Source organism: Marmota monax, unplaced genomic scaffold, assembly GCF_021218885.2.
Source record: "Marmota monax isolate L192 unplaced genomic scaffold, Marmota_monax_Labrador192_F-V1.1 WCK01_AAM20220418_F8-fsc00196, whole genome shotgun sequence".
In the NCBI taxonomy this organism is placed as follows: domain Eukaryota; kingdom Metazoa; phylum Chordata; class Mammalia; order Rodentia; family Sciuridae; genus Marmota; species Marmota monax.
The window spans coordinates 2650963-2659282 of NW_026694390.1; the positions used below are offsets into that span (position 1 = coordinate 2650963).

Consider the following 8320-nt stretch of genomic DNA (forward strand, 5'->3'; position numbering starts at 1 on the left):
ACAATTCAAAAAATGATTTCCTTGATTGCTTAGTGCATCATCTCCTGCACATAATGATTTGTGAGTCCAAACCCCTTCCATCTTCTGACTCTGACATCTCAATGCCTAATCCAAGGAAAATACCATGGAGGATAATACACGGAGGTTTTTAAGGACCACGTTTGAAAGTGGAGCATACCACTACTGACAATCATTCATCAACTAGAACTTGGTTACATGGCAGAGATTGAACCTAGGGGTGCACTACCACTGAGCTACATCCCAAGCCCTTTTTATTTTTGAGATAGGGTCTCCCTAAGTTGCTGAAACTGGCCTTTAACTTGGGATCCTCCTGTCTTAGCCTCCAAGTTGCTGGAATTATAGGTATGTGCCACCACACCCAGTGGCTATATCTAATTCCAAGAGAGATTGGGAAATAGATTCTAACTATTTGCTCAGGAAAAAAAAAAAAGGGTCAGGGATGATGGTTCATCTCTGTGTCACATGATAAACCAGTTTGAAATCTGACTCTGAAGCTAGGGTCTAAGTGATCAGTCAAAGCTTGCCGATCCCTATTTGACCCATGTCTGCAACAGTCTGATCTGAAGAACAGACACATGATAGACAAAGTGGCTTGCTAAGCACTCAGCCTCTCGGCAGAGCACCGAAATGCTCACAATACAATTATACTATTTAGTCAAACTGACAAAAATGTCACTTTACTCAGTCAACCTGTTGAGGGCCATGAATGTTTTCAAGACAGGGATAGCCTGCGGCCAGTCATTGCTGTACATTAGCTTGACTGACCTTTTGCTGTTATCAGCCTCAGACATGAAGATCTTGAGACTGATCCTGAAGGGATCTCAGTGCTATGGTTTAGACATGGTTTGAGTCCCCCCCAAGGCTTCATGTGTTGATATTTAACCCCCCCACACACTTCTGAGGAGTGACAGGATGATAACCTAATCCAACTATAGTGTTTTGAGGTGGAGCCTTGGGGAAATGACTAGTATTAAGTAAGATCATTAGGATAGAATCCCCATGGTTGAATCCTGTTGGCTTTATTAGAAGGAAAGAGATTAGAAGAGACACACATACATAGGTGCACTCCCTGTCTCATGCTATGTGATGCTCTACATTACCCCAGGACTCTGCCAGCAAGAAGGCCATCACTAAATGTGGGCCCTTAACTTTACACCTCCAAAAACATAAGCCAAAATAACTTCGTTTCTTTATAAATTGGCCTGCCTCAGACATTTTGTCATACTAACAAAAACCAAACTACTATACATTGAAATTTCTCCAACTATGAATTAATCACAATAAATAAACCTTGTTTGTATAAACTCAATGCTTACCTGAAAATAAACTGTTAAAGGGGCTATACGGAGAGATGAGCCAGACTTGAATAAGAAGCTAGTCTGGTCACTAGCTCCTCAACAACTTGAGATGTGCCTGGGAAAAATGTGGTCTGCCCTCATAGAACAGGGCAAATTAAGGATTCCATGGACAGGATGGACTTTAGAACAAGAAGCCCTCTACTACTGGGAGGGGCATGAGAGAAGCATAAAGGTGACATGTAAGTCCTACTATATGCTCCTACTATTTACTCCATACAAATCACCTTCACTCTCACCTCTATCCTTCAGTCTATTCAGCTTGCTCTGGAGTAGCTTAGCAACCAGAGCTCCCTAGGTTAAATACTCCCAGTTTTCCCAGTGGACATATCTGCTGATGCTCCCAAGCCCAGCTTAAAATGCCTTATAATCTCTCTCTGCTTACCCCTCATCTTTAGTATATTCTTTCTTCTCCATTTTATGTAAAGTATTCTGTAAAGGTACTTTCTAGTCCTTCCTTCCAACCTGATTGCTACTCTGCATCCAATTTATATATAAATCGTCAAGCCAGTGGCCCCATCCTTAGCACAGGTATACTGTATCATCATTGAAGTCTTGGTGACATGAACCAATGCAGTCTGCTCACAACTATCGTCCAGCACCTGCCACCCTGCCTGCTACCTGGTAAGCATTCCAATGCAGGCGGGACAATAGTTGATTAGTCAGCACAGAGTAGATGAGGTTCCTTTGACAAAGAGGGCAGCATTTCCAAAGGCCAAGGACTCAGAGTTGTGGCCAGTGGGACAGCAGTTGGGAACCTTCTCTGGGACCACACACTTGGTCAAATCACTGTGGGAGCCCACTCTTAAAAGTCAGGGAGTTTGTGGAACCACCTAAGGGATTTCCAAGAAGGGAACACTCCAATGCCTTGACAGCTGGGACATAAGTCAGACAGAGGCTTACAATTCTGACAATTCTAAGGCTTCAGCAACCACTCCTCTTGCCACTAGACAGGCTCAGTCACAAAAACTAGAGGAAAATGCTTACCTTCCTCACACCTGTAAGACACTGACTCCTGCTGAAAGTGCAGCAGAGAAAGCCCTTAAATAATCAGGGCACTCAGGAAACTACTGGAATGCTTAATTGTGAAGTTTCTTATTATTTAAGCAATGAACACATGTATATTGATCTTTAGTGAAATATTGATTGCAACTCCTGGGTAGCTGCAGCAGAGAGTCCTAGCTCTAGCCCCCAGTATGGAGATTCTGAGCCATTCATACTGAAATCACTGTTTTCAAGGGGGAACTATCCCATCCATTCCCTGCAGCTGGATAAATGCTCCAGTATCCACATGCACTTGTCAATTTCCCATCAACTCCAATCATGAAAGAACACCTCTGACACTTGATTCTGAAGGGGAGGACACCAATCCTGTTTACAGTATTCTATTTTGTTTACTCCCACTACATCAAATGATTAACAGTGGCACTGCTGCTATGTGTACATACTATACAACCATCACTCACAGCCTTGGGTTCACAAGCTGCACTCTGATTGGCTTGCAACAGAGATCTTTCTTGTAATACCAGCCAATCAGGAAAAAACATCTCTCTTCATTCATTAAACACTAACTCATAAAATGAGCCAGACGATTAAAGAACCTACAGTCTACTCTCAGTGAATGGGAGGAATTGCAAACAGAAGAGACAGAACACTGAGATAGAAAAATAAATCCTAAATCATGCATTTTGTTCTAGCATGTGTGTCAAGTTTCAGTGGTGGGAAAAAGCAAAACCCAAACATAAGTGTCATTCACCACAAGCAGGAAGCAATTTGCAGGAAGCAGTTGGGGACTAAAATTTCATCTCTGCAAGCCTACTCTATGGTGACTTTCTGAGCTGCACCAAAGAGACTGGCACTACTCAATGGCAAGTCATACTCTGCCTGCTTCACAATGCAACTTGCCTCTTCCCCTTTTGAAGGTTGTGCCAAACTCTAAGATGACAACCATTCCAGGGGAAGGCCATCAAGAAAAAAGTTAAAATGTGAGCTTCAGAGGGTGGGACCTTGGTCAAACTTAGCATCTGCAAGCCACTCAGCATTTGCTGAACAGAGGAAGTATTCCCAGCAAGAATGAAAGAACACCTGATCACATCCCTCTCCTGCTCAGAACCCTTCAGTGGCTCCTTACTGATACTTGGAATAAAGTCTTATTCAGATCAGGATGCTGTATGACTACGCTCACCTGACTCGAGGCTTCAGTTGTACTAAGCCTCTGGCAGTTACCTACACCCTTCTCTTATTTTCTTCTAAGATCTGTTCATGTGGTTCCCCAAGCCTCAACCACCTGACCCTATCTACCCTTCTTTACCCAGTCAATTCCTACTTGACTTTTCCATGCCAGATAAAGGCTCGTTCCTAGCTAGGTAACTGTTCCTCTGGAGGGCTACACTGGCCTCTCACACTGACCTCCTAAGAACCACTTGCCTGTCTTTTCCTAAGGTCAGTTCTCAAGGGTAGGGCCTGCCTGGGCATTTCTTGTTTATGTCTGTGCCCCCATTCCCTGAATCAATACTGATTCTCAGGAAAAAGGTTTGTTGAAAGACTGCGAGATACCTGTCAGGCAGTCCTGACCCATTCAAACAAGTCATAGAACTCTTTGGGACCAAAGCAGGACCCAGCATCCTTCTAACCTATAGAATGGGAGGAGGACTCTAAGTCAGGTATGGGCCCTGTGTCCTCCTACCCCTTCCCAGTCCATGTTCTAGGAATGGGGCTCTGAAAAGCCTGTTTCAAACCCTTGGAGTTGTTGCAATTCTCATGAACACCATATAGACTCTTGCTGGGTTTTTCATTGAGGGGTTTTCACTTTGTGCTTTTATTTATTTTAATAAATCTGTGAGTTGGCGCATGATTAGCTCTGAAAATATTAGAGGCAGGTCCCCAAACACATGTACTCCAAAGCCTACTGATGGGGATGGAAGTCATACTGTCTCCAGGACCAGAAGAAATGGCATACTGAGCTATACCACTCCCTATGCCTGGTCCATTTGTTAAAACTCAAGTCAGTGACCAAGTTGTGTATTAGAATGTCACATATGAAGTGTCCTAGACAATTCTCAAAATTCAAGAAAATGTGAGCTATCCTTGCCTCATCCTAAATTAAGCCCTGCCTCAAATGATTTCCACTTACATCCCCCTTATGCCTCATTTAGGGATGAGCACTAACAAGAACAACAAAGTGACACGAAGGGACAGAGACCAAGAGGGCTCTAATTTCCCCTTGTAAAATTAAAAGGGTCAATAATTTTAAGTCTTAAGAATTTTCTTGCTATTTTTAAGGGAAAAAAAAGGTTTAAAACATGGTCATCCCTATCGGAGTGTCTTGTACAAAACTGAGATGCTGCTGCCCAACTTTGGTCAACTGTATACAAGGCTTATAAATTCCAGTTGGGAGCATGAGACTTCTATTTCAAGTGATAATGAATCTGGCAGCAGACCAGGACCCTAAAGGTGGTCTACAGTAGGTGACAGGTGGGTTCTACCTAATTTACCACTTGAGTCTTCCACTCAAACCTAAAATTGCTTAAAACTCCTACTCCCTGGAGCCAGGAGCCCCAGAACAAAACACTTCCCCACAACGGAAAAAACCTCAAACCACAAAGGTGTTAGGAAAGAGGGAAGTCAGCAAGAGGGCACTTCTAATTGTCTAGTCTTCTGTGCTGTTTATTGGATCATTAAAATCTTACAAGGACTCCGTGGTAACTGTAATTGTTGAATTCAAGGTCTGTCTCAGCTGTTTGTACATAAGTCGTTCGTTTTCAAATTCGGCATCTTCCCTAACATCTTGTCTAAAAGAGCATTTCAAGTCATCTCCTGACCAGCAATTTGAGTGATCCGTGGTCCCTGTAGGAGCGGGGGTGGGGCGCACCATCTCTCACACCTGTTGTCAGGTGATACAGCCAGCAGCAAGCCAGCAGCATCTTGCGCACTCACTCTCCACCCCACCCCAGAGAGTCTCTTCCCTGCTGGTCTTCTCCACTGGGGCAGTCTACAGCCTTCCCCGAATTACCTTTAAAACAAAAACAAAAAACCTCCCGACCACAAAGCAAACAAAAGGTCCATTCCGAGCAGCGGGGGTTCCCGTGGCCCCTCTCCAACGCATCCCTGGACAGCCCCCTGCCCCCGCCCCAGGCTTGGCTTCATTCCCGCGAGTATCCCCCAACCCCCGCTGCAGCCTCAAGCAGAAAGATACAGAGCCAGCCCGCTACACCAGGCCCCCTGGGGCTCGGTCCCGACTGATTGTGCCTGGGCGGGCAACTCCCGGGCCGGCGGGCGCCAGACCAAGTACAACTCCTCACACAACAGCTCCCGGACGCCCGGGCCCAGGCTGACCAGCCAGCCAGCGCCACCAGGCCTCCTGCGTCCTCGGGCCCAGCCCGCGCAGAGCCCAGACAGGGTCGCCAGGGGAGGGGCATCAACTGTCTTCCTTCCCACAAAAGCGCCCAGGAACAGAGAGAGGACGCCTTTCGAAGAGAAGTTGGTTTCCGGGTTTCCTTTCTTAACAAAACCAAAGGGACTGGACTCCCGCGCGGCCCGGGCAGGGCCTGGGCGGGCGACTGGCGGCGCGAGGCCTGGCGTGGGCCGCACGGAACCCAGCAGCCAAGCCCAGCCGAGCGCCGCCCCGCTGCGCGCCAGGCCGGGCCGCTCCTAGGCACCTCGGCTGGAAGGTGCGCGGCTTCCCGACCCGAGCGGCGGGGACCCAGCGCGTGGCGAGGGGCCCGCGCGGCACTTACGGGGCGGCTCGGCGGCGGCGGCGGCAGCAGCTGGGTGTCCGGCCTGAGCCCTCTCGGCCGCTCGCGCCTTTTCTCTCCGCACTCCTCGCTGGCCCGCCCGCTCGCCTCCTCGCTTCCCGCCCGCGCGCCCCGCGCTCGCCCCCTCCGCCCGGCTCCGCTGCTGAGTGAACTGGAACCAGTCGCCGCGGCCCCGGGATTCCCACAATGCACAGCGCGCCGCTCGTCACATCCCATCCCGTCCCCGCGCGTCCGGCCACCCCTCCCCGCGCCACCCGGCGCCCCGGCCTTGACCCCAGTCCAGCGCTCGGCTCCCTGGACGTCAGCGGGTCTGTCCCCTGCTGCACCCAGGTCCCGGCGGCTGACTCTGCCCCCAGGCGTCCTGTCCACACGAGGGACGCAAGGTTCGGACCGTGAGCTCGAGGAGCTAAGCCCTTGTAAGGACTTGGAAAGGGTCAGGCCCCCAGAGCCTGATATGCTTCTCCGGAGCATATTTCAAACTCTGCATCTGGTGTAAGCGCCTACTATGTGCCTGGCCCCCATCCCGAGTCTTTCGCCGCCTCAACCTAGTAACCTTCCCATCAACCCGGGACGGGGGCGGAGGGGCGCAGTTGTTATCAGCGATCACTTTTTCTTCCCCAGTCAATTCAAATTTCCCGGATCTCACACCTCCACTGCCTTAAGATATAAGCCATCCTCAAACCCTAGTCTGTCTACCCCAAAATAACTACTGCACCTGCCTCCCGGCTCCTCTGGGGTTCTTCAAAGTCAAGCTCACTTACTCGGGTGGAAGGAGTTAGCTACTTCAACTCAGCCAACTTTGGCTATTGGTTCCAAGTTGGGATTCATTAATATCAACAGTGAATCTTTATCACACGCATTTTTTTTTAAAAAAAAAACTGTAGACTAGCAGAAAGAGGAGGGATCGCGCAGGGAGCTTCCCCCTATACCTAAATTAGATTTTGCCCCTCAATGCGTTAGTGTCCCATGCCTGGTGCTTCAATAGGGGCCTTCCTTAGATTTATCTCCCTCCAAAATATGGAGAGGGAAGCCACCTCTCTACCCGGCTTCGAACTAAATATAAATAAGAATAGCAATCTTAAGAGTTGCTGTGAAGTTTAATGTGCTGTCTCTGGGGATTATGGAGGTAATTGAAGGCTCGACCCAGCCCTCAGGCTTCACTGGAATAGCAGCGGTTGTAAACTCTTGCTCTCATTCTGAAGCTTCACTAGTTTGCAAACCAGTGTGCGATATGTACCATTCATGCATTCAATTAAATACTCAGGGCATACTTTGTGCCATGCACGAGTTTGGATGCTGGAAATGAAAGAGTGGACTGAACAGGCAAAAATTCCTGCCCTCCTGAAGTTGCAGTCTAGCGGAAGAAGAAAGGCAATAGAAAAGGAGATGACGTGTCATATGGCGTCAATACTGTGGAGAAAAACAAGGCAGGGGAGGGTGATAGGGAGTGTGGAATAGGAGCCAGATTTTAAGTTTAAGAGACAGCTTTCCTGAGAAGATAACATTCCAGCAAAAACCCTGAAAGAATCGCAATCCCTTCATGGTGCAAGCCATGTGGTTATCTCGGTAAGAAGTGTTCCGAGCACTAGAACAGCAAGCGCAAAGACCCGAGGCAGGAGCTTGTCCAAAATCATTAAGGCACAGAGGGTGTGAGGTTGGAGTGGAAGGAGGGAAGAGAAAAGAACAGATGAAGCTGGAGAAATGATGATGCTTGAAAATAAGCATCAAGGATATGTGAGGATTCCCCCAAGAAAGTGGTGCCAGGGAAAGGACAGAGCCAAGACTCCTTAGGCAGTCACCCTCAGTTCTGCAAGGTACTACACCAAAATTCAAGAATAGTTTCTTAAAGGTTAATCACAATTTAGAGAGTGAAACCAATCAGTGAATTTCTTAAACTCGGTTACATTCAAATCCATTGATCTTTCTTATGTCGTGAATGGACCATTTAACTATGCATGATTTAGAAATGTCATGCATAGGTCATTTGGAAAATATAGGTTTATTGAGTTTTGTGAGCCTTCCAAACATGAACACAGTTCATTGTACAAGATTGGAAAGCCACATTCATTAATATCGTTGCTGCTCTCATCTGAAGGTTTTTAAGTCTTGGGAAGTTTTCAAATTCAGTGGCAGACACAAGCTTCCCAAAATTACAATTTTTGCTTAAAAGCTTAAATTTGTTATTGGCAA

At 47.5% G+C, this 8320-nt stretch overlaps 1 protein-coding gene across 4 annotated transcripts in view; it reads right to left on the minus strand.

Annotated features, from left to right (window-relative positions):
* Positions 1-6262, minus strand: part of LOC124109393 (core histone macro-H2A.1) — a 63557-nt gene extending 57295 nt beyond the window's left edge. For 2 of the 4 annotated variants that reach the window (XM_046467974.2, XM_046467972.2), the window contains exon 1: positions 6113-6262. The gene's annotated coding sequence lies outside the window, so the exon portion shown is untranslated. The remainder of the gene's footprint in view (positions 1-6112) is intronic. The other 2 variants (XM_046467973.2, XM_046467975.2) reach the window with 2 other exon arrangements.
* Between the last annotated feature and the right edge of the window lie 2058 nt (positions 6263-8320).